Source organism: Canis aureus, chromosome 9 (genome assembly GCF_053574225.1).
Source record: "Canis aureus isolate CA01 chromosome 9, VMU_Caureus_v.1.0, whole genome shotgun sequence".
NCBI classification, from domain to species: Eukaryota; Metazoa; Chordata; class Mammalia; order Carnivora; family Canidae; genus Canis; species Canis aureus.
This window is the reverse complement of record NC_135619.1, coordinates 23,230,927-23,257,754: the sequence shown is the minus strand read 5'-3', so window position 1 is coordinate 23,257,754 and position 26,828 is coordinate 23,230,927.

Here is a 26,828-nt window from a genome sequence, read left to right as displayed (position 1 = left end):
TTAGATCTAATCAGGCCAAAATTAAAAATCAGTTAAATGAGATGCAATCCAAACTGGAGGTCCTAATGATGAGGGTTAATGAGGGAGAAGAAAGAGTGAGCAACATAGAAGACAAGGTGTTGGCAAGGAAGAAAGCTGAGGAAAAAAGAGAAAAACAAAAGACCACGAGGAAAGGCTAGGGGAAATAAATGACAGCCTCAGAAGGAAAAAATCTACATATAATTAGGTTTCCAGAGGGTGCCGAGAGAAACAGAAGACCAGAAAGCATATTTAAACAAATCATAGCTGAGAACTTCTCTAATTGGGGGAGGGAAACAGGCATTCAGATCCAGGAGATAGAGAGGTACCCCCCCCCAAAAAAAAAGTTCAACACCTGATATTTAATAGTGAAACTTGCAAATTCCAAAGATAAAGAGAAAATCCTTAAAGCAGCAAGAGACAAGAGATCCTTAACTTACATGGGGAGAAATATTGGATTAACAGCAGACCTCTCCACAGAGACCTGGGAGGTCAGAAAGGGCTGGCAGGATGTGTTCAGGACCTAAATGAAAAGAACATGCAGCCAAGAATACTTTATCCAGCAAGACTCTCATTCAGAATAGAAGGAGAGAGAAAGAGCTTCCAAGATAGGCAGAAACTGAAAGAATATGTGACCACCAAACTAGTTCTGCAAGAAATATTAAGGAGGACTCTGTAAAAGAAAGAGGAAGCCCAAGGAATAATCCACAAAAACAGGGACTGAATAGGTATTATGATGACACTAAATTCATATCTTTCAAAAGTTACTCTGAACCTGAATGGGCTAACTGATCCCATCAAAAGACGTAGGGTTTCAGACTGGATAAAAAAGCAAGACCCAACTATTTACTGTCTACAAGAGAAGCATTTTAGACCTAAGGGCACCTACAGCCTGAAAATGAAAGGGTGGAGAACCATTTACCATTCAAATGGTCCTTAAAAGAAAGCTAGGGTAGCAATCCTCATATCAGATAAGTTAAAGTTTATCCCAAAGATTGTAGTAAGAGATGAAGCAGGACACTATATCATATTTAAAGGATCTATCCAACAAGAGGACCTAACAATCATGAATATTTGTGCCCCTAATGTTGGAGCTGCCAAGTATATCAATCAATTAAAAACCAAAGTTAAGATATATTTAGATAACAATACACTAATACTGGGAGACTCAACACGGCATTTTCTGTAAATGACAGATAGTCTAAGCACAACATCACCAAAGAAACAACTTTAAATGATACACTGGACCAGATGTATTGACAGATATTTACAGAACTTTACATCCGAACACAACTGAATACACATTCTTCTCTAGTGTACATGGAACTTTCTTCAGAATAGACCACATCCTGGGTCACAAATCAAGTCTCAACCAATACCAAAAGATTGGGATCATCCCCTGCATATTTTCAGACCATAATGCTTTGAAACTAGAACCCAATCAAAAAAAAAAAAAAGAAATTTGGAAGAAACTCCAACATGTGGAGGTTAAGGACCATCCTACTGAAAGATGAAAGGGTCAACCAGGAAATTAGAGAAGAATTAAAGAGGTTCATGGAAACTAATGAGAATGAAGATACAACTGTTCAAAGTCTTTGGGATACCACAAAAGCAGAACTAAGAGGGAAATACATAGCAATACAAGCATCCCTCAAAAAATTGGATAAAACTCAGATACAGAAGCTAACCTCACACCTAAAGAACTGGGGAAAGAAAAGCAAATAAAACCTACAAACAAGAAGAGCGATAATAAAGATTTGAGCAGAACTCAATGAAATAGAGACCAGAAGAACTGGAGAACAGATCAACAAAACCAAGAGTTGGTTCTTTGAAAGAATTAATAAGGTAGATAAACGAAAGGCCAGCCTTTTAAAAAGAAAAAGACTCAAATTAATAAGATCATGAATGAAAAAGGAGAGATCACGACCAATACCAAGGAAATACAATTTTAAAAGTGTTTTATGAGCAGCTATATGCCAATAAATTAGGCATTCTAGAAGAAATGGATGCATTTCTGGAAAACCACAAACTACCAAAACTAGAACAGGAAAACATAGAAAACCTGAACAGGCCAATAACCAGGGAGGAAATTGAAGCAGTCATCAAAAACCTCCCAAGACACAAATGTCCAGGGCCAGATGGCTTCCCAGGGGAATTCTATCAAACATTCAAAGAAGAAACCATACCTATTCTACTAAAGATAGAAAGGGATGGAATACTTCCAAACTGGTTCTATGAGGCCAGCATCCCCTTAATTCCAAAACCAGACAAACACCCCACCAAAAAGGAGAATTATAAAGCAATAACCCTGATGAACACAGATGCAAAAAAAAAAGATACCAGCCAATAGGATCCAACAGTACATTATGAAGATTATTCACCATGACCAAATGGGATTTATCCCCGGGGATGCAAGGTTGGTTCCACACTCATAAAGCAATCATATCAACAAGAGAAAATAAGAATGAAGTGATCCTCTCAATAGACGCAGAGAGAGCATCTGACAAAATACAAATCCACTCCTGGTCAAAACTCTTCAGAGTGTAGGGATAGAAGGAACATTCCTCAGCATCTTAAAAGTCATCTAACAAAAGCCCACAGCAAATGTCATTCTCAATGGGGAAACACTGGGAGCCTTTCCCCTAAGATCAGGAACACGACAGGGATGTCCACTCTCACCACCGCTATTCAACATAGTACTAGAAGTCCTAACATCAGCAGTCAGACAACAAAAAGAAATAAAAGGCATTCGAATTGGCAAAGAACAAGTCAAACTCTCCCTCTTCACAGATGACATGATACCGTATGTAGAAAACCCAAAGGACTCCACCCCAAGATTGCTAGAACTCATATAGCAATTCGGCAATGTGGCAGGATACAAAATCAATGCCCAGAAGTCAGTGGCATTTCTATACACTAATAATGAGACTGAAGAAAAAGAAATTACGGAGTCAATCCCATTTACAATTGCACCCAAAAGCATAAGATACTTAGGAATAAAGCTAACCAAAGAGGTAAAGGATCTATACCCTAAAAACTACAGAACACTTCTTAAAAAAATTGAGGAAGACACAAAGAGATGGAAAAATATTCCATGCTCATGGATTGGAAGAATTAATATTGTGAAAATGTCAATGCTACCCAGGGCCATTTACACATTTAATGCAATCCCTATCAAAATACCATGAACTTTCTTCAGAGAGTTGGAACAAATCATCTTAAGATTTGTGTGGAATCAGAAAAGACCCCAAATAGCCAGTGTTATATTGAAAAAGAAAACCATAGATCCACAATGCCGGATTTCAAGTTGTATTACTAAGTTGTGATCATCAAGACAGTGTGATACTGGCACAAAAACAGACACATAGATCAATGGAATAGAATAGAGAACACAGAAATGGGCCCTCAACTCTCTGGTCAACTAATATTTGACAAAGCAGGAAAGACTATCCAGTGGAAAAAGGACAGTCTCTTCAATAAATGGTGCTGGGAAAATTGGACATCCACATGCAGAAGAATGAAATTAGACCATTCTCTTACACCATTCACAAAGATAAACTCAAAATGGATGAAATAATTAAATGTGAGACAAGATTCCATCAAAATCCTAGAGGAGAACACAGGCAACACCCTTTTTGATCTTGGCCACAGCAACTTCTTGCAAAATACATCTATGAAGGCAAAGGAAACAAAAGCAAAAATGAAGTATTGGGACTTAATCAAGATAAAAAGCTTCTGCACATAAAAGAAACGGTCAACAAAACTAAAAGACAACCTACAGGGTGGGAGAAGATATTTGCAAATGACATATCAGATAAAGGGCTAGTATCCAAGATATATAAAGAACTTATTAAACTCAACTGCAAAGAAACAAACAATCCAATCATGAAAGGGGCAAAAGACATGAACAGAAATCTCACAGAGGAAGACATAGACATGGCCAACATGCACATGAGAAAATGCTCCACATCACTGGCCATCAGGGAAATACAAATCAAAACCAAAATGAGATACCACCTCACACCAGTGAGAATGGGGAAAATTAACAAGACAGGAAACAACAAGTGTTGGAGAGGATGTGGAGAATGGGGAACCCTCTTGTACCATTGGTGGGAATGTGAACTGGTGCAGCCACTCTGGAAAACTGTGTGGAGGTTCCTTAAAGAGTTAAAAATAGATCTGCCCTATGACCCAGCAATTGCACTGTTGGGGATCTACCCCAAAGGTACAGATGCAGTGAAACGCCGGGACACCTGCACCCCAATGTTTATAACAGTAATGTCCACAATAGCCAAACTGTGGAAGGAACCTGTGAATGGATAAAGAAGATGTGTCCTATATATACAATGGAATATTACTCACCTATTAGAAATGACAAATACCCACCATTTGCTTTGACGTGGATGGAACTGTAGGGTATTATGCTGAGTGAAGTAAGTCAATCAGAGAAGGACAAACATATGGTCTCATTCATTTGGGGAATATAAAAAATATTGAAGGAGAATAAAGGGGAAAGGAGAGAAAGTGAGTGGGAAATATCAGTGAGGGTGACAGAACATGAGAGACTCCTAACTCTCAGAAACGAACAAGGGGTAGTAGAAGGAGAGGTTGGCGGGGGGATGGGGTGACTGGGTGATAGCACTGAGGGGAGTACTTGACGGGATGAGCACTGGGTGTTATGCTATATGTTGGCAAATTGAACTCCTTAAAAAATATAGAAAAAAGAAGAAGAAGAATGTGGGAAATCTTGGCAACTTTTTCTCAAGTTTGTTGTAAACCTAAAAATGCTCTAAAAACTTAGTCTTAGAAAAACAAACAAAAAGGAATCCTAGTATTGTTGATTCTATGAGCCCAAATAGAGACCTGACAGATCCCAAAAGATATATAGCAAAGTAAAAGTATGATCCTTTTAAGAAGAACCATATTATATTTGTGTATCCTGACACTTTACTAATTGTATTAGTTGTAACAACTCTTTGATGGAGTCTTTAGAGCTTTAAATATAAGTAAATATATGATCTAAATCATATGATATGAATGCATGATATAAACATATCACCTCAAACATATTATAATCTTATTTATGATTTTGATGTCTTTTATTCCTTTTTAGGATTCCTGAACACTCTGACTAGAATTTGCAGTATTCTGTTGAATAGGTGTGGAGGTAAGCATCTTTGCCTATTTCCTGATCATTGAAGACAACCCCACGTTTCCCCATTGAGTATGATGTGAGCTTCTGGATTTTTGCTTTACTGTGTGGAGATAAATTCCTTCTACACCTAATTTATTGATAGTTCCTATAATGAAAGGATATCACATTTTGTCAAATGCTTTATATTCATCTATTGAGATAATCTTATGATTTTTAACCTCCATTCTGTTCACATGTATCACACGTGATTGATTGCTTTGTGTGTGGTAGGTCATCCTTTCTATACATTAACAATGAACTATATGAAGAAGAAATCAAGAAAACAATTCTATTTATAATAGCAACAAAAGGAATTAAATATTTAGTGATAAATTTAACGAATGAGGTGAAGGACTCATACATTGAAAACTATAAAATATGAAAGAAATTTTAAAAGACAAGTAAATGGAAAGATATCTGTGTTCATGGCTTAAAAGTATTCCTACTTTTAAAATATTCATAGTATACAAAGTAATCTATAGATTTAACATAATTGTATCAAAATCCCAGTGTTATTCTTACAGATATAATAAAACAATCCTAAAGTTAATATAGAGGCTCAAGATACTAAATAAGCAAAACAAATTTGAATAAGAGCACGGAGCCAGAATCATCCCATTTCCTCATTTAAAACATATTACACTCAGCATAATACCCTCCAGTTCCATCCACGTTGAAGCAAATGGTGGGTATTTGTCATTTCTAATAGCTGAGTAATATTCCATTGTATACATAAACCACATCTTCTTTATCCATTCATCTTTCGTTGGACACCTAGGCTCCTTCCACAGTTTGGCTATCGTGGCCATTGCTGCTAGAAACATCGGGGTGCAGGTGTCCCGGCGTTTCGTTGCATTTGTATCTTTGGGGTAAATCCCCAACAGTGCAATTGCTGGGTCGTAGGGCAGGTATATTTTTAACTGTTTGAGGAACCTCCACACAGTTTTCCAGAGTGGCTGCACCAGTTCACAGTCCCACCAACAGTGTAAGAGGGTTCCCTTTTCTCCGCAGCCTCTCCAACATTTGTTGTTTCCTGCCTTGTTAATTTTCCCCATTCTCACTGGTGTGAGGTGGTATCTCATTGTCGTTTTCATTTGTATTTCCCTGATGGCAAGTGATGTAGAGCATTTTCTCATCTGCATGTTGGCCATGTCTATGTCTTCCTCTGTGAGATTTCTGTTCATGTCTTTTGCCCATTTCATGATTGGATTGTTTGTTTCTTTGGTGTTGAGTTTAATAAGTTCTTTATAGATCTTGGAAACTAGCCCTTTATCTGATATGTCATTTGCAAATATCTTCTCCCATTCTGTAGGTTGTCTTTGAGTTTTGTTGACTGTATCCTTTGCTGTGCAAAAGCTTCTTATCTTGGGAGACAGAACGTAAAGACTGCTAACTCTGGGAAACGAACTAGGGGTGGTAGACGGGGAGGAGGGCAGGGGGTGGGAGTGAATGGGTGACGGGCACTGGGTGTTATTCTGTATGTTAGTAAATTGAACACCAATAAAAAATAAATTAAAAAAAAATAAAAATAAAAAAATAAAACATATTACACAGCTGCAGTAATCAAAGCAGTTTGGTTCTGACATAAAAAAGACATTTAGAAAAGAAAATAGACATTTAGTCCAATGGAAGGTAATCGAGAGCCCAGAAATAAGACCACACATGTATAGTCAACTGATCTTTGACTAGTGAGCCAAGAATGCACAATGGGAATTGGGCAATCCCTTCAAAAAAATGGTTCGAGAGAAATGGATATCCACATGCAGAATACTGAAATTGGACCTTTATCTTATACCATACCCAAAACTCAATTCAGAATGGATGAAAAAACTTAAGCTTAAGACCTGAAATGGTACAACTCCAAGAGGAAACAGGAAAAATTTTTCTTGACATCGGCCATAGTAACAATTTCCTGGGGATAACACCGAAAGTAACAGACAACGAAGGCACAAGTAAACAAATGGGATTGCATCAAACTAAAAATCTTCTACATAGCAAACAGTCAATAGAATAAAAGAACAAACTGCAGTTTGGGCAAAAAATATTTGCAAGCCATATACCTGATAAAGTATTAATATATGAAGTATATTAAGAATTCATAAAATTGCAAAAAAAAATCCCTACAAATAATACAATTGAAAATGAGTATAAGATGTCAGATATTTGTTTAAAGGAGATAGACAAATGGCCAGCAGGTATATGAAAAGGTGCTCAACTTAACTAGTCATCAGGAAAAGGCAAATTAAAAGTACACTGAGATATCATTTCATACATGTTAGGATGTCTATTATCAAAAAAACAAATATTTATATTAATACTTAAAGGATATAGGTAATATAAACTATTATAAGCCACTCATATCATTTTGATCCAGTGACTCTTATTAAATATGTATTTTATTGGTCACAATCTTAACCAATAATCAATTTTCTTTTTTAATTTTTTAAAGATTTTATTCATTTATTCATGAGAGACACAGAGAGACAGGCAGAGACACAAGCAGAGAGAGAAGCAGGCTCTCTGAAGGGAGCCTGGTGTGGGACTCGATCCCAGGACCCCAGGATCATGATCCAAGCCAAAGGCAGACTCAAACAATGAACCACCCAGGTGTTCCAGGAGTTGTTTCTAAGATAGAAGCAATTTTAGAAGACATCTTGGCAATTTCACATCCATTACATGAACCCATTTCCAAGTTTGACAGATAGGAAGATAATGTAATGAAATAAATTATCTTTTGCTTCATATTCATAAGTATTATAAAATCTCTATACTAATAGAATACCTGATTCGCCTTTAAGTCCATCTGTTTTTATTGAACCCTGTCATTGGAGCCACACATTCTTTATTCATTTTACAAAGAACTGCTGAGCTCATCTGCCAGGTAGTTAGAAGACAAGAATACAATGATGAACAAACAAGAAATGCTTCATCCTCAAATGGAACTTACAGGCTAGAGGGAGAAGAAACAAATACGATTTCAATAATAAGTACAAAATTATAATTTTCATGTATGTATTAAAAATACATGATGCTCTGAGAGTTACTATTATAAGGCCTTCCTGAAAAATTCAAACTCGTCCAAATATTGAAAAGAAAGATTACATCTTTGCAGCATTTCACCAAATGATCTGTTTCTTTTCATGATACTAAAATAAATAACCTAAGTCTGAATGAAAGGATTAGGGAAGTTATGAATATGTATGTATGTGTGGGAGAGAGAGAGAGAGAGAGAGAGAGAGAGACTGAGAGAGAGAGAGAGAGAGAGATTATGTTTGTGGGTATCATTTTGCCATTCAAGGTAAGTTACTCTTTAATTCTCCTTGCCTAGACATAGTAGAGACTGTATTTGGGGGAAATTGTAATTTACCAATGAAATAACTTTCATATGGTATTAAGAAATAAGAATACATAAAAAGTGTAGAAGTGATTATGTACAGCATCTATAACTGTTTCTTAGTTTAGCTTCTGTTGTCAAATTTCCTTCTCTTAATAGTTTGCTCTTTATTTCATTTATGCTAATTTTCTTGCTTCTTATTTTGGCAGAATTTCAAGATTAAAACTACATATTGATCTTCCTCAACATAAGATGGGGTTATGTCATGATAAATTCATTGTAAGTTGAAAATATTTTTAAGATGAAAATTATTTAATACATCTACTGGAATCATAGCTTAACCTAGCCTAACTTAAATGTGCTCAGAACACTTACATTTCCTATGGCAGGGCAAAATCATTTAATACAAAGCTGGTTTTATAAGTATTGAATATTTCAGTAATTTACTGAATACTGAATGTAAGAACAGAATGGTTATAAGTATATTTGCTATTTATATTCATCATCACATCGCTGACTGGGAGCTGTGGCTCCCGCCACTTCCTAGCATCACAAGGGGGTATTGTATTCATATCATTATCCTTAAAAAGAGCAAAATTCAAAATGTGAAGTATGGTTGTTACTGAATGCATATCACTTTCCCACCATCATAAAGTTAAACAATCTTAAGTCAAGCTATCATAAATTGGAGACCATCTCTACTTGGTTTTTGCACCAAGAAAGTTGGAACTAACTGAACAGAAGGAATGTAAAAAACAACAAAAAAAAACAACAAACAATTGAGGCATGAGATACATATTTGACTAAGGCATATAGCTATAAGTAGCAAAACACATTACTGTAACCTTAAAAATGCAAAAAAAAAAAAAAAGAAAGACTATGGAGCTAAGGCTAGAGCAATCATATTATCTTGTTGTGTATTCATGTACACATAAGAAACCAACAAAATATAAATCTTAAGAAGTGGCTACTTGGAACAAAATTGAGAAATAAAGCACCTGTTAACACTAATTCAGCATGGAAATACATCATTTTCAAAGACACTTTCAAATAATTGAGATGACTCTATACTGAATCATCAGTGTACATGCACAAAAATGTGTTTAAGTTTAAAAAATACTAATATTTGATCACTGACAAATTTGAAGAATGCAGAGCAAAACTATTGAATAAATTAGGCATAAAAGTACTTTATATTAAAGCAGAATTTTAGGAGTGCCTGGGTAGCTCAGTCAGTTTAGCTTCTGCCTTTGGCTCAGGTCATGATACCAGCGTCCTGGGATCAAACCCCATGTCAGACTATCTGGTCAGCAGGGTGCCTGTTTCTCCCTCTCCCTCTGCCTCTGCCTGCCACTCTACCTACTTGTGTTTTAAATAAATAAAATCTTTTTAAAAAAGGAGAATTTTTGGTTGGAAGAGGCCCTAGAAATAATCTCATCCATCTTTCTTATTTTATAGCTGATAAATATGATTCCAGAGATTTTAGACCAAAATTTTTAAAATGTCATGGAATCAGAAATAAACAAGAGAGAAAAAACAAGTTTCACCAGTATCATATTAGTTCCAAAACGTTAAACAATTTGTTTACTTTAAAGAGATTAAGTTATTCAAGGTTATAATCTGCTAATGCAAAATTAAAAGAGTACAAAATAGTACACATACTCCCATTTGCCACTTGCACTGTTAAACTGATTAATCAGTTTAATACTTAAAATGAAACCAGGAGGTATTAGCTGTACACATTCATAGAAAATCAAAATTTTTCACATGTTGATTCATGCTGTAAAAACTAGATTTCTATATTCTGAGGGTATGTCTACCTTTACATAGTCAAAAAGACCTATGGTAAGTTATGAAATAATTAGTAAAATCTTCCTTAATTTTCTTAGTAGTTTAAAATATACATCTTTGTTTTAAGTTTATTGCCATGATGAATTACATTAAATTGCCTCAATTACCCCCCCCTTTCCCATGTTTGTGCTTTGCTATATGTTTTTAGCAAACCCAGAATATTGTACAATGAGGACATTATTGATGGAGACCTCCAGGATATGGATTTTTAACTAAATAAATTCATCTAAATGCCCTTAAGGAATAAACTCAACTCCAGCACAAATTCTATAATACTATTGGAAGGAGTTGGTTACAATCATGCCTTTACTTTCTCTACTTGTGTTTCAATTGGTTGTGGGAAACACATGTTGCTAATGTTGATTTTCCTATAAAGAGAACTTTAACATCTTAATATTAACATTTAACATCTTAATATCTTCCCTTCTTTCTCTCAGATATTTATAGTATGAAACATAATTCACGGTGTATTACTGGTCAGATCTAAGATATTCAAAAAACAAATAGCAAATTGTAATTGCAATTTTTTCTCCAGGAAAACAAACATCAGGAGATGTACATACATAGACAGATAAGTAGATAGATAACTGTATTTCCCTGTAAATGGATTGTAGTGCAAGTTTAAAGGAAGTTAGGCAGAAGAATCCCCTCTTACTCAGGGGAAGGCAGCATTTTGTTCAAGCCTTAAATTGACTTCTTTTTTTAATGTGTGTGTGCCTCATCCAATCTGTGTTGCTCAATCTAGAAATTTAAATACTAATCTCATCCCAGAAACTCTCACAGAAACTCTAAGAATAATTTCTGACCAAGTGTCTGTATATTCCATTGGCCAGAGAAGTCAACTAATATATTAAAGTACCTATTAGACTGCTCAAAAGATGGAATAGGAAATCTTTCTGAAATCAGATCCCATTAATGGCTTTGCACTATGCAATTACATGTGTTCTTAAAAGTTATATTATTTACATACTAAGGAAAGACTGAAACATATTTAGGACCCATCCTCTTTGTAGACAGATACAAACACTTATACTTCCCACCATGCCTCATCATCATTAAGCATACAGACTTAGATCCAGTATGGACTTGTACAACTCTTTAAACACTACAATGAAGATATTTACAATCAAAGTTTTCAATTGTTTATTTGTCCATCTCTCCAAGGCAGTGAACATATTGAGGGATAGAGCTGTGTGTTTTTCATAGATATATTCCAGTACTTAGTACATACATGCACTCAAATATGAACTCAAGAATGAGCTATTAGTAACTGTCTTATATGTAAACTACCATGCTATTCTTAAAGTATTTAATGATACTTTATTTGACCCAACAGGGTCATAGCAATTGTAAAATAGCTCTCAATGCATTGGGTTTTTGTAGGTTAGCAATTATTTTGCTGTTCAAAATTTAAATTAGAATTCTGAATGCGATCTAGGTGTGACATAAAGCTCTACAACTGTCCAAATTTGTTCTCTTCTGTATCTTTGTAACCCATGACATCAAGACAGAGTTTTTCTTTTTTAATTTCTTTTTTTGTAACCAGCCTAATAGTAACATTTTAGGCTATGTGGACCATACATGTCTGTCTGTCATAACTACTCAACTCTGCCATTGTAGCAAAATCAGGTTAGACAATATGTAAGACAATATGTGGCTGTGTCTCAGGAAATTTGTATTTACAAAAATAGGTAGCAGTGGGCATCATCTGGCCTATCTATAGTTCTACAACCCCTGCTTTAAGTAATCAACAGCAACTAAGCATGAAGAAACTTTTACAAAGCCCTTTTGATCCAGCAAATTCTATAAATTAAAAATAGTATTACTAAAAATATCCTAAAATGAAGAATGAGATGAGGTTTTTAAAAATATTTTATTTATTTATTCTTGAGAGACACACTGAGAGAAAGAGAGGCAGAGACACAGGCAGAGGGAGAAGCAGGCTCCATGCAGGGAGCCTGATGTAGGACTCAGTCCTGGGACTCCAGAATCACGCCCCTGGCCGAAGGCAGGCGCTAAACCTCGAGCCACCCGGGGATCCCCAAGTTTTCTTTTTTCAGAAAGTAAACTTTCTAAATATTGCCACATGACATTCTTACTTCAACAAAGAAAAATCTGTTGCTACTATATTTCTCTCATTAGCACTTTGCCCAGGCATTGGCAGCAGGTCAATGATAACTGCTGTAAAGATTACTGAAAGTCATTAGAAAATAAGGAATCTCTCTCAAAGATAAATTCATTGATCTGATCACAGTTAATATGAATATCTTTCCATGAGAGCAAAATAAGGTATTTCTGTAAACTTGTGGCTGAATAGTTCAAAAACACATAAATGCTAATTAAATTGTAATCTCAGGAAAACACAACTATATGCAATCGTATTTGAGAGACTAAAAGTCTAATCAGTTGAAACATTCAGTTTGGAGATCTAACAGTTAGCAGATAAGGGATTGTTAGTAAGCATAGTGGGTAACATTTTCCTATGTGAAGTTTTGGGGGGAATGATTAGATGTTGTGATTCTCTTTTTCCTACTCTACTGTAAAATCTATTGATTTGTAAGGAAAACATTCTCCTATAACTTGTATTTCTTGCATTCTGAAAAAAATACAAAACCTTATATCTTAAGCAATGGGTATAGTATATAAGCAGCATTCAATTAATGTTAATGATTAATAGCCTCCGTTAATACAAGAATGAATAAAGTAAAATCTGCTTAGTCTCTAAAATCCTAGTATCTAAGATTCTTTGAAAAGTTTGAAAATGAAATTAAAGCCCCTATTAAATGTTTTATTATTTCAATGTTCCACATTAGAGCCAACAAAGATTTATAATGAGCCATATGAAATCATTGATATTTGATCTTTGTGATAAAAAAGGCAGAATTATGCAATTCAATTTATAATCTTAAGTAATGCTTCAAACAACCCTACATAAGTACTGATTTTACTTGATAGGCACAGGAAACAATGCTGACTAGACTTACATAAGCCTACTATGGAGCTAGTGATAGCCCTGGAAACCAAAACATTTTGCAATGTGCGGTGCAATAGATACTAAGATCTTAATGTACACCAAGAACTTTCCTGGGTATGAATATATTGGAATAAATTCAGTCATTCACATTCACTTATGTAGACCTCTATTTCCCATATGTTAGTTCTTTTAATCTCCCATTCCAGTGTATCCCTGAAGGAAAATAATTCTAAATTTGTTATTATTTGTACCCAAGGGTGGTCCTATGGAAACATATTCCTCCTTTACTGAAGTCCAGTGTCTACACTTTTCAAATCTGAAATGATATTTTTTTAAATTTGACCACAGAGTTTATAACAAAGCAGTACTTATTCACCTTTCATCACTGATCCACAGTGTAAAAAAAAGTATCCAAGTGGAAGGAAATCAAATCTGAAAATCATTAACCTTTTCACCATCAAAAATGTGCTTTCTGTTACAAAGTAAATGTGTGTGCTGAATAACCTCTGTGAGATCCTTTAAGTCAACATCCTTCCCCTGTCACCGGGTCTCGGGAGGATGACCACTATGAAATATTTTCAGGTAAAGTTTAGCTGATAGGAAGCTTCAGCCAAAGATTTGAGGGGAGAGAGCGAGAGAGAGAAAGGTTTTGTTATTTATTTTTTCAGAAACCTCCCCCGCTGTCAATCTTTTGGCAGTGGTTGTCTTATGTATATCAAACACTACATACAGCTCTGATTGAAAGGCCTCATGATTTCAGCACCCTCTGAAGTTCCTTAGGGTGGTAATGATTTTATATTTTTGCTAAACCCTGGGTACATCATCAAACCTGGTGAGCTCTCTTACCTCTACCAATACCTCATTAAAACAGTCTTCAGTTATTCCTCTTCTACTCCTCCTCTATTATAAAGACTATAATAACTGTTTCTTGCCAGATTCCTATCACAGAGGAACTTTAAAAATATATATTAACATTATAAGTCCCCAAATTGATTTAACTTATGGTACTATTAACTCTCAAACTCAAAAGAAACTGAAATATATAATCAAACTGCCTATTTACTAGTCCACAGAGGAAGGTATTTTCGCTTCCTATACAAAGAATAGTTATATTTTGGAATTCAACTTTGCCAACATCTAATTTGAAACTCTAATAAATATTACCAATACATTCAGCACACGGTTTTCTTTTTGATCTTTCAAAAACAGATCTCCTAGGATTTCCTTTCACTTACTCATTTGTTTAGATTTAAACACCAAAGTGAGAAGTGGAGTAGTTGTTCAATTATTTGAGGAAAAAAAGATAGGGACAAAAAAAAAAAAAAAAAAAAAAAAGAAGAAGAAGAAAAGGAATAGCTAAAGTGTTGCTCATAGAATTAAGGGACAAATAGTTTTTGTTTTTTGCAAAAAGAGCATTTATATTCTTAAAATTTTAAGTGAATATTTTTTCCACACACATCTGTACATAGCTATTAAGCAACTTCCTCTTCTATATAAAGACAAGATGATTTCCTAATAGTTGTGAATCCAAATGAATGACCTATGTCACAGTCACAGTCTCATATAGAAAAGTTAAGTACTCTGCAAAGAGATATAGTTATTATACAACTGGAAGTAGGAATTCTTGTACATAATTAATCTTGCTATATAATCACCTAGATCCTGAGAGGATGAGAAATTACTTCATGTAAAAGAGCAGGGCAAAGCAGAAAATGGATATACAATTATAACTTGGCTTCTAAGAAGAAAAAGACTCTATGATTAACAAGTACTATCAAGGTGACATTTTTATGATAGTGATGAGTATCCAGATACCAATGTAATTGGCCTTTGTACTTGAATTTATTAAAAAGAAAGACTAAAGCGTAGAGTAATAAAACAAAGACTTCTGTAATTTTCAAAGACACACAATGGCTTTTGAGGTTTTTTATACCTCTGATTTGGTAGATGATGTTCAAAAGTAATGGAAAAAAAACTGAGTATAAGAAAAAATGAAGAAGAATGTGGTATTATTTAATTTACTCATCCAAAGAGATATTTACAAATCATGTATTTTCAGGTAATACACAAGCACTTGTGATACAAAGAATAATGATATTGTCCTCTTCATTGAGGAGACAAATGTTTAAAGAATTATAATCCAAATCATAAATGTTATAGGAAGATAACTATGCTATTACAGAGAATGTGACATCAGTGCTAAGACAAAAGTTTGAGAATTTTCTGATTAGTCAGAGAAAAACATAATTTTTTTAAAAAGTAAAAAACCTAAAACAATAGTCATTTCATAGTGATCACACTGAACATTCCAATAGTTCTTTTTCCCCCTTGAGATCTAATAAGAGTTGGAATTTTGTTTTGGGAATTATAAATACGTGATTCATTAGATTTTCCTAATTTCTAAGTATGTGCAGACAGGGAACAATCAAAATATTTTTGGTCAACATATTTTAAAACAAATGCTTTGTTTATAATAGCAACTCCTATAATACTTTTTCAGTGTTACTACCAGAATTTTCCTGCTAACCTTTAAGTATCTCAGCTATGTATGCATTGCCACCATCCCTGCCCAACTTACTTGGTCTCTAACCTTATTGGCAAGCTGATTTTTATCACCTATGCATTGTTTTCTTAAATTTCCTTATTACTTTAATTTGATATTCTCTAAAATTATTTTCACATGATAGATCAATAAGTTCCTAAAGCCTAAACATTAATGAAATAATATTGCATAGTCATAAAGTTAATTCTTAACGGTTGACCCTTGAACATGCAATTGAAAATTCACGTGTAACTTTTGATTCCCAAAAAACTTTACCAATAGTCTACTATTGACTGGGAGCCTTAGTGATAACAGTCTATTAACACGTTTTGTACATTTTATGTACTATAAGCCATATTCTTAAAGCTTAAAGAAAATATGAAAATCATAAAATACATTTACGGTGCCGTTTGAAAAAAAATCCACATAAGTGTACTTATGTAGTTCAAAACCTGTATTATCATATGTTCTACTGAAAATTGTCTATCCTCAAGCACCAAATCCATCTGCTTATCTCTCATTTTTAAAAGAAAAAGATTTTATTTATTTGACAGAGAAAGAGTACAAGCAGGCAGAGTGACGAGCAGAGGGAAACAAGAAGCAGGCTCCCCACTGAGCAGAGAGCCTGACTTGGGGCTTGATCCCAGGATCCTGGGATCCTGACCTGAGGTGAAGGCAGACGCTCAACAAAATGAGCCACTCTGGCTTCTCACTTTTAACAGAAAATGTCATGTCTAGTGTTATAAAAAAGTTGTGTCATTTATTGCAAATCCCCTAGACTTTGCTATACTCTGCACCCCATTCTCTTCATATTTAATCTATTGGCATGTTGTGCTTGTTCAGAGGAAGAGAAGTATTCTTCCTTTTCAGGGATAATTCTTCTAATTGCACATTGACTTGATTCCCTCATAATCTCTCCAGAAGCTTAATTCATCTACTTGTTCACATCTTCACTCTCTCTCTCTTAAACTTTCTATTTAGGTAAACATCTCAGGTCTTCCAAACTAACATTTCTCCATCATTGTTATTCTTTTGCAAATTTTCAGCTAATAAATGCCTTTAAAAGAAGTCTATAAGCAGTACTTAACTTCCTCATCACTCATTGCTGAACTTAAATGTTTCCTGATCCCATCATTCTACTTACTAAAAAATTCCATTAAAGCATCCTCATTCCTTGAATTGAAAACATGCAATGGCTTTTCCACAGCCTTCACCTTCCTAAAAGTAATCTTAGAAATTTCTGTTTAGCACCCTCTTTTCTAGAAAATATTTTTATCTTAGACATCATCATTATTTTCTTATTGTTTCTTCTCTATGTTTTAAATGTTGGCTTTTATGTTTTGTTTTTTAGTTTTATCCTTGGATATTTTTCCTTACAAAATTCGCTGATTTTGTAATCATTATCAAATTTGAGGAAACTAGCATATATTAAACATATTTTTTAGAAATACTTGACTGATTTCCTATTTACCAAGCTAACAGTTAACGTTTTTTTGTACTCACATTTTGTGTATCTTTACTTATTTATGTGTATACAGGTCTGTATCTCTACTAGAATGTAATCTTTTAAGGTCAAGGTCTTCATATTTTTCTTGTCTATGAACATTCCCAAAGAGTTTTCTACAGAGTGGGAGCTTAAAAATGCATGTTCTAATTTTTTTTTCATAAAATTGTATGAACCATACTCACTGTTCCTAACCCTAACTTCACTTTAATAATACACTAAATAGCAAGACTAGATCAACTATACCTAAAAGCTCCATATTAAATTTAATGATCCGCTTTTCAAATGTAGAGCTTTTACTCAGCCGGATATCACTAAAATGCCCTCATCAATTCGAATTGTAAAACATAAGGGTACTGCTGATATAGTAAACATAAGGTATATAATTTATTTTTCAGCATATTATTGTAAATGCATATAAAATATATTTACCAAATAGTTTGCCATAAATGACAAGTTCATGCAGACCTCATGTGCTTTATTCTTAACGATTTTCATGGCTAAATATATAAATATTATATCTTATTTATGCATTTTGAATAATTACACTTTGTTATTAAAGTTATGATATATTTTACTAAGGGGCTTTTTGAACATTTCCTTTAACTAGCATTTCTTAAATACAGTTTTAACTGATCATCTCATGCATCGTAAAAATGGTCTTTTGCTCAAGGATTCTGAGTGTATTTCTTTACATAAAAATCATTATACAATGGGTATTGAACAAAATGAATGTTTCATATTTACTGTAATACAATTCCAGAATTTTTTTATATGTAAAGAACTTACAACAATATAAACAAACATTCTTACAAGACCAGGGAATTAATTCAAAATCTAAGATTTCTTTGAATAATAGCTTTCCTGGATAGATACTTTTATTTATTTATTTATTTATTTTGGATAGATACTTTTAAAGTATTTTTCATTGCAAGAAGATCTAAGAATTAAATCTTTATTCTTAATTTACTTTCTTTCAATTCCTAACTCAATCATTATCACTTCTTTTTTTTTTATTTTTCTTTATTTTTTTTTCATTATCACTTCTTATCCTGGAAGCACTCACCCTCACATCCTGCATCCAGACATGAAAAATAGTGTCTTTAAGGCATATATATTAAGAGCATGTAGTATTAACCGTTAAGTGAAGCAAGCATATCCCTTTAGAAACTTTATTTAAAATCGAGCTATAATCAAATCAGGAAATTAGGTCATTTAGAAATGAAGAATAGGGGATCCCTGGGTGGCGCAGCGGTTTGGCGCCTGCCTTTGGCCCAGGGCGCAATCCTGGAGACCCGGGATCGAATCCCACATCGGGCTCCCGGTGCATGGAGCCTGCTTCTCCCTCTGCCTGTGTCTCTGCCTCTCTCTCTCTCTCTCTCTCTCTGTGTGACTATCATAAATAAATTAAAAAAAATTAAAAAAAAAAGAAATGAAAAATAGCATGATAGGAAATCTGCCTCAATGCACATCAGCTAATGCCACATTCTTTTTATGAAGCAAAAATCTCAAATATCCTCAATATGATATGTTAAAGATGGCAATTAATTTCTACATCTCTCTGCTCCCAACAACCCTTACTCCCACCTGCAGATGTCAAAGAACTCCCAGGCACAGTCCATTTAGTAAATAAAAAAATCATACTTTTGACAAATCCATTCATGAAACAGTGTTACAGGACTGAAATTATCCAGGTAATGTATTCCAAAGAGAATGAATACAGAAAAGTAAACACTAATGATTACAAAATTAATTCCTCCAATTTAAAACAAATACACAGCAGGAACACTTAATAAAATAAAAACTAGATAAATTATTTTACAATCCAATTAAATCTCAACAAGGTTTGCTGAGGCTATGGTGGTGTTTATTAAATTATCTTTGAAACTGTTATGCAAATCATAGTTAGACCTGAATACACTATGCTAATTCTGAACTGTACATGAAATAATTGTAATACACCAATAAAACTGAACTCAGCTATTATAAGGTCTTCTGTTAGTACGGGACATCATGCTATGTAAAAGCACATGTAGAGGGTTTTTTGTTAATTTTATGTTGAATAAAAGCTTCTTAAAAAAAGCATTCATAAGAATCTTCATGTCAGATTCTACTTAAGAAATTCAACAGTGTAAGATAAAAGTTCTGTGTTTATTCTGACATAATTCCACTGCCATGGTAAATCTAAGAGTTTCTAGATAGATAGATCACCATAAAACCAACACACACACACACACACACACACATACACACACATACACATCATCAGTTCATTCATATGATTGAATATTTAAACATTCTAATGGCTTTAAATCATATATAGTCTTCCCTTGCAACATCTAAAGAGGATTACTGCATTAGTATCCATTGTGAATAGACCAGAGAAAAGGGAAGCAGAGGATAAGTGATTTTCTTTGGCTCTTTAAGTGAAAGAAACTGGGAAACTGTTCACTTATCTAAAATTTTCTGTTCTTTATCTTGTAATTGGCTGGAGTTTTATGATGTTTGGGATGAGTATCTCCTAGTTAATGGCCTCAGAAAATGTCCTAAAAACTTAACAACCTAATATATTTCTTTTGCTTCTAGTCAATGACTGATGATTACTTTATGAAACTGAAAAAACAATTCTAACTTAAAATGATTCAACAAATAAACATACATATAGTATAAGTAGCCATAGCCAGAAGATTCAGCCTCAAATTTAAAATATTGAGTTTTATGTAGAGTATCATGTCATCGGCGAAGAGGGAGAGTTTGACTTCTTCTTTGCCAATTTGAATGCCTTTAATGTCTTTTTGTTGTCTGATTGCTGAGGCTAGGACTTCCAGTACTATGTTGAACAGCAGTGGTGAGAGTGGACATCCCTGTCTTGTTCCTGATCTTAGGGGAAAGCCTCCCAGTGCTTCCCCATTGAGAATGATATTTGCTGTGGGCTTTTCATAGATGGCTTTTAAGATGTCGAGGAATGTTCCCTCTATCCCTACACTCTGAAGAGTTTTGATCAGGAATGGATGCTGTATTTTGTCAAATGCTTTCTCTGCATCCAATGAGAGGATCATATGGTTCTTGGTTTTTCTCTTGCTGATATGATGAATCACATTGATTGTTTTACGGGTGTTGAACCAGCCTTGTGTCCCGGGGATAAATCCTACTTGGTCATGGTGAATAATTTTTTTAATGTACTGTTGGATCCTATTGGCCAGTATCTTGTTGAGAATTTTTGCATCCATGTTCATCAGGGATATTGGTCTGTAATTCTCCTTTTTGGTGGGGTCTTTGTCTGGTTTTGGAATTAAGGTGATGCTGGCCTCATAGAACGAATTTGGAAGTACTCCATCTCTTTCTATCTTTCCAAACAGCTTTAGGAGAATAGGTATGGTTTCTTTAAACGTTTGATAAAATTCCCCTGGGAAGCCATCTGGCCCTGGACTCTTGTGTCTTGGAAGGTTTTTGATGACTGCTTCAATTTCCTCCCTGGTTATTGGCCTGTTCCGGTTTTCTATTTCTTCCTGTTCCAGTTTTGGTAGTTTGTGGCTTTCCAGGAATGCGTCCATTTCTTCTAGATTGCCTAATTTATTGGCGTATAGCTGTTCATAATATGTTTTTAAAATCGTTTGTATTTCCTTGGTGTTGGTAGTGATCTCTCCTTTCTCATTCATGATTTTATTAATTTGAGTCTTCTCTCTCTTCTTTTTAATAAGGCTGTCTAATGGTTTATCTATCTTGTTAATTCTTTCAAAGAACCAACTCCTGGTTTTGTTGATCTGTTCCACAGTTCTTCTGGTCTCGATTTCGTTGAGTTCTGCTCGAATCTTTATTAACTCCCTTCTTCTCTTGGGTGTAGGATCTATTTGCTGTTTTGTCTCTAGCTCCTTTATGTGTAAGGTTAGCTTTTGTATTTGAGTTCTTTCCAGTTTTTGAATGGATGCTTGTATTGCAATGTATTTCCCCCTTAGGACTGCTTTTGCTGCATCCCAAAGATTTTGAACGGTTGTATCTTCATTCTCATTAGTTTCCATGAATCTTTTTAATTCTTCCTTAATTTCCTGGTTGACCCTTTTATCTTTCAGCAGGATGGTCCTTAACCTCCACGTGTTTGAGGTCCTTCCAAACTTCTTGTTGTGATTTAGTTCTAATTTCAAGGCATTATGGTCTGAGAATATGCAGGGGACGATGCCAATCTTTTGGTATCGGTTCAGACCCTATTTGTGACCCAATATGTGGTCTATTCTGGAGAAAGTTCCATGTGCGCTTGAGAAGAATGTGTATTCAGTTGAGTTTGGATGTAAAGTTCTGTAGATATCTGTGAAATCCATCTGGTCCAGTGTATCATTTAAAGCTCTCGTTTCTTTGGAGATGTTGTGCTTTGAAGACCTATCGAGTATAGAAAGAGCTAGATTGAAGTCACCAAGTATAGAAAACCCAAAAGTCTCCACCCCAAGATTGCTAGAACTCATACAGCAATTCGGTAGCATGGCAGGATACAAAATCAATGCCCAGAAGTCAGTGGCATTTCTATACACTAACAATGAGACTGAAGAAAGAGAAATTAAGGAGTCAATCCCATTTACAATTGCACCCAAAAGCATAAGATACCTAGGAATAAACCTAACCAAAGATGTAAAGGATCTATACCCTCAAAACTATAGAACACTTCTGAAAGAAATTGAGGAAGACACAAAGAGATGGAAAAATCTTCCATGCTCATGGATTGGCAGAATTTATATTGTGAAAATGTCAATGTTACCCAGGGCAATTTACACGTTTAATGCAATCCCTATCAAAATACCATGGACTTTCTTCAGAGAGTTAGAAAAATTATTTTAAGATTTGTGTGGAATCAGAAAAGACCCCGAATAGCCAGGGGAATTTTAAACAAGAAAACCATATCTGGGGGCATCACAATGCCAGATTTCAGGTTGTACTACAAAGCTGTGGTCATCAAGACAGTGTGGTACTGGCACAAAAACTGACACATAGATCAGTGGAACAGAATAGAGAATCCAGAAGTAGACCCTGAACTTTATGGGCAACTAATATTCGATAAAGGAGGAAAGACTATCCATTGGAAGAAAGACAGTCTCTTCAATAAATGGTGCTGGGAAAATTGGACATCCACACGCAGAAGACTGAAACTAGACCACTCTCTTGCACCATACACAAAGATAAACTCAAAATGGATGAAAGATCTAAATGTGAGACAAGATTCCATCAAAATCCTAGAGAAGAACACAGGCAACACCCTTTTTGAACTCGGCCATAGTAACTTCTTGCAAGATACATTCACGAAGGCAAGAGAAACAAAAGCAAAAATGAACTATTGGGACTTCATCAAGATAAGAAGCTTTTGCACAGCAAAGGATACAGTCAACAAAACTCAAAGACAACCTACAGAATGGGAGAAGATATTTGCAAATGACATATCAGATAAAGGGCTAGTTTCCAAGATCTATAAAGAACTTATTAAACTCAACACCAAAGAAACAAACAATCCAATCATGAAATGGGCAAAAGACATGAACAGAAATCTCACAGAGGAAGACATAGAGATGGCCAACATGCAGATGAGAAAATGCTCTGCATCACTCGCCATCAGGGAAATACAAATCAAAACCACAATGAGATACCACCTCACACCAGTGAGAATGGGGAAAATTAACAAGGCAGGAAACAACAAATGTTGGAGAGGATGTGGAGAAAAGGGAACCCTCATACTCTGTTGGTGGGAATGTGAACTGGTGCAGCCACTCTGGAAAACTGTGTGGAGGTTCCTCAAACAGTTAAAAATAGACCTGCCCTACGACCCAGCAATTGCACTGTTGGGGATTTACCTCAAAGATACAAATGCAATGAAATGCCGGGACACCTGCACCCCGATGTTTATAGCAGCAATGGCCACAATAGCCAAACTGTGGAAGGAGCCTCGGGGTCCATCGAAAGATGAATGGATAAAGAAGATGTGGTTTATGTATACAATGGAATATTACTCAGCTATTAGAAATGACAAATACCCACCATTTGCTTCAACGTGGATGGAACTGGAGGGTATTATGCTGAGTGAAGTAAGTCAGTCGGAGAAGGACAAACATTATATGTTCTCATTCATTTGGGGAATATAAATAATAGTGAAAGGGAATATAAGGGAAGGGGGAAGAAATGTGTGGGAAATATCAGAAAGGGAGACAGAACGTAAAGACTGCTAACTCTGGGAAACGAACTAGGGGTGGTAGAAGGGGAGGAGGGCGGGGGGTGGGAGTGAATGGGTGACGGGCACTGGGGGTTATTCTGTATGTTAGTAAATTGAACACCAATAAAAAATAAATTAAAAAAAATAAAAATAAAAATAAAAATAAAGAACTGCAACATAAGAAAACTATGTCTAAAATCTTTATACCAAAATTAGATATTTAAAAAAAAAAATAAAATAAAATATTGAGTTTTGGTTATTTTGAGGGTTCCTTTTTGAGCATTCACTTCTATCAGTCTAGCAATATGAAAAATGATTAAATGTTTTTCAGGCTGCAGCAAAGTTTTAGCTGCTTGTACCCTAGATCTATAAGATGAATAAAATAGCCAAAGGATTATATATGTGGCCATCTAAAAAATTGCATATTTTCATTTGCTTAAAATATATTTGATTGTTAAATGAAAAATGGTATGGGTTTATTATATGAAAAATACAGAACATTAACAATCTCACAAAGTATGGGAGGGAAGTAAAGATTACACTAATATAAATTTCTTATATTGTTTATAACATCATGTAATATTTGAAGATACATGATAACAATATGCATACTGTTTATTCCATATCACAAACACATAGAGCTAAAAATTCAAAAATTAAAATGAAATATTTATATACACACATATATACACAGAAGTGTAGACATATATTTGTATATACATTTATTTTTATTTCAAGTTTTCATTTAAATTTCAGTTGGTTAACATTTAGTGTAATATTAGTTTCAGGAGAATTCAGAAATACAGCAAATTGTTTAGAGCATATTCCTGGATAAATAAAACCATATTTTAAAATTATGATTAGTACTATATAAATGATATTATACTATATGTGGACTTGTCATGTGTATGAACCCATAATGTTTCAAAAGATGCTCGTCAAAGTGTTAAATAACTGAGTGGTGAGATTTCCAAGGAAGTTTTATTATTTTTTCTTTGTAACTTAGGTTTTGCTTAATCATTGTAAGTATGAATTATTTTTTAATACAAAAAATTTAAAAAGCGTTTAACCTGGGTAAAAGTCTAATGAGTTAGCATATGTATTATTTTAAATCAGGACAGGTTTTTTTCTTATTGATAAACATCACATGTTGTTTTAAGTCAGAAGCCATTTGAAATATTTCTGAAAACACGCAACTGGTTTGTCTGGCCCTAATGTATTTGAAAAAGAACGAATTCAGTTTGCATCTCAGCTGGTTGGTACCAGCTGGACCAGATCTACATGCAAAACAGATTTTTAAAAAGCGCCAGGTAAAAGTTTAAATTGTCAAATAAGTTGTCTGATGTCTATATATGCTGGAAAGCTGAAGTAAGTATCCCATACAAGTGAAGAAAGAGCATAGTTTTGAAGAACCAAATTTTGGAGAAGCATTTAAATAAAACATTACACTTCAGGTTACATCACTTAAAAAGCTTCTAGTATTTTTTTTTAACCTGCAGTTGCTCATTAAACACAAAAGACAAGCTAATTAAACATAAAACTCAATTCTGAGTTACAAACGCTGTGTCATTCTATGAAGAATATACAGTTTTCAAGTACTCTAAAGTTGCTATCACATCTCTATAGCTAATGTATATAGATCTTATTTGAGAATAACTGAAATATTTAGTATAATGAAATAAGCCAATATTTATATTTAGATGAATTGCCAATATTCATCTTGGGCAGTTTTGTAATGTTCCCTATAAGGGGGATAATAGCAAATTTTATCTGTAAAAGTCTGGAAGACAGTGGTTTTACTAGTGATAAACATACCAAAAATAATCTAAGGACATACCAAACGATAAGCCAGAACTTTTTTATTTAAAAGACTGAAGAGTCATTTTAGGTTGTAGATAACATATCACAACACAGAGATGACATAAAAGTAATTCCAGATTCTGTTCTTTAATTTGAAACTGAAACATGATTTGATTTTTAGTAAAAAGTTCAGTAAACCATGCATATTAGATAAATAAATATTCTGTGGTTTGATTAAATAAAAAATGAGCTTTATCTCTCCCTTAATACAACTAGTCATTTTTGTTGTGAGAAACAGAATTTGGACAAATGGACAAGCATTGTTTAACCAACATTTACCCAGAAAGAGTCCATATGTAGAAGACTCTGAGTATCTATAAAATAAGAAAATATCTACATAATTAAGACTATCAATTTGATAAAAATCATTTCAAAAATTCAAGTCCAAAATCACATTATTCTCCATATTGTGTATCTCTTTGCTCACAAAATTAAAATAATTTCTCAATGTCCTTCTTTATGCATACATAACACATTTAAAATGCTCATATGTAACACTTTATGTGAAGCTTTCTGGCTAAGTCAGAAAATAGATGAAACTTTTCAAATATAGTTTTATGCAAAAAAATATCCTTATGTTCTCAGATTTCTTTATAGAGACAAATGATAACTGACGTTACCATGCTGTTGGGAAAAGCTAAAGCTGTAAGGGGTAAGAAATCTTGTTTGAATTAAAGATGATAAGTTGCAGAATTTTTATTAAGCTCATATTTCATCTGTATTCAGAAAACAAGATTAATGTCAGATCACACTCCTGAATGAAGCTGTCCTAATTAAGTACAAAATAAGATTAAAATGGATAATAAATAACATTTACTCTGGCCTTTCTTAATCTGTGGTGTCGAAAGTATCTGTTTGATATATTTCTACCTTAATCCACTCAAATAAAATTATGTTTATAAACATGAATTGAGAAAATTCTTGCTAACATTTTCTCATTATCATGGAGTTAAAATTTTATAATTAATGGTATTGTGAAAAATCGCAAAATATACCCACTGAAAAATAGGAGATGCAAGAAAGTATGATTTTTAAATATAACAGTGAATGGTATTTCCCATTAAACATCAGAGAAGAATGAACTATTAGACTTTCGTCTTTTGATATCTATTAGTTTCTGTTATTTCTAAATCTTACATTATTTTTTTGTATATTTTTTATTGGAGTTCGATTTGCCAACATAGAATATAACACCCAGTGCTCATCCCATCAAAAATATAACGTTATTATAAACATCATTACATTTCTTTTTATTTTAAGAGGGTATGTGTTTTGCTCAAAATATAATTTGCAATTGGAAAAATACTGAAAATTATTTTCTTGCATTCTAATCAATAAATTCACTTTAGCAATTTCACCTGTGT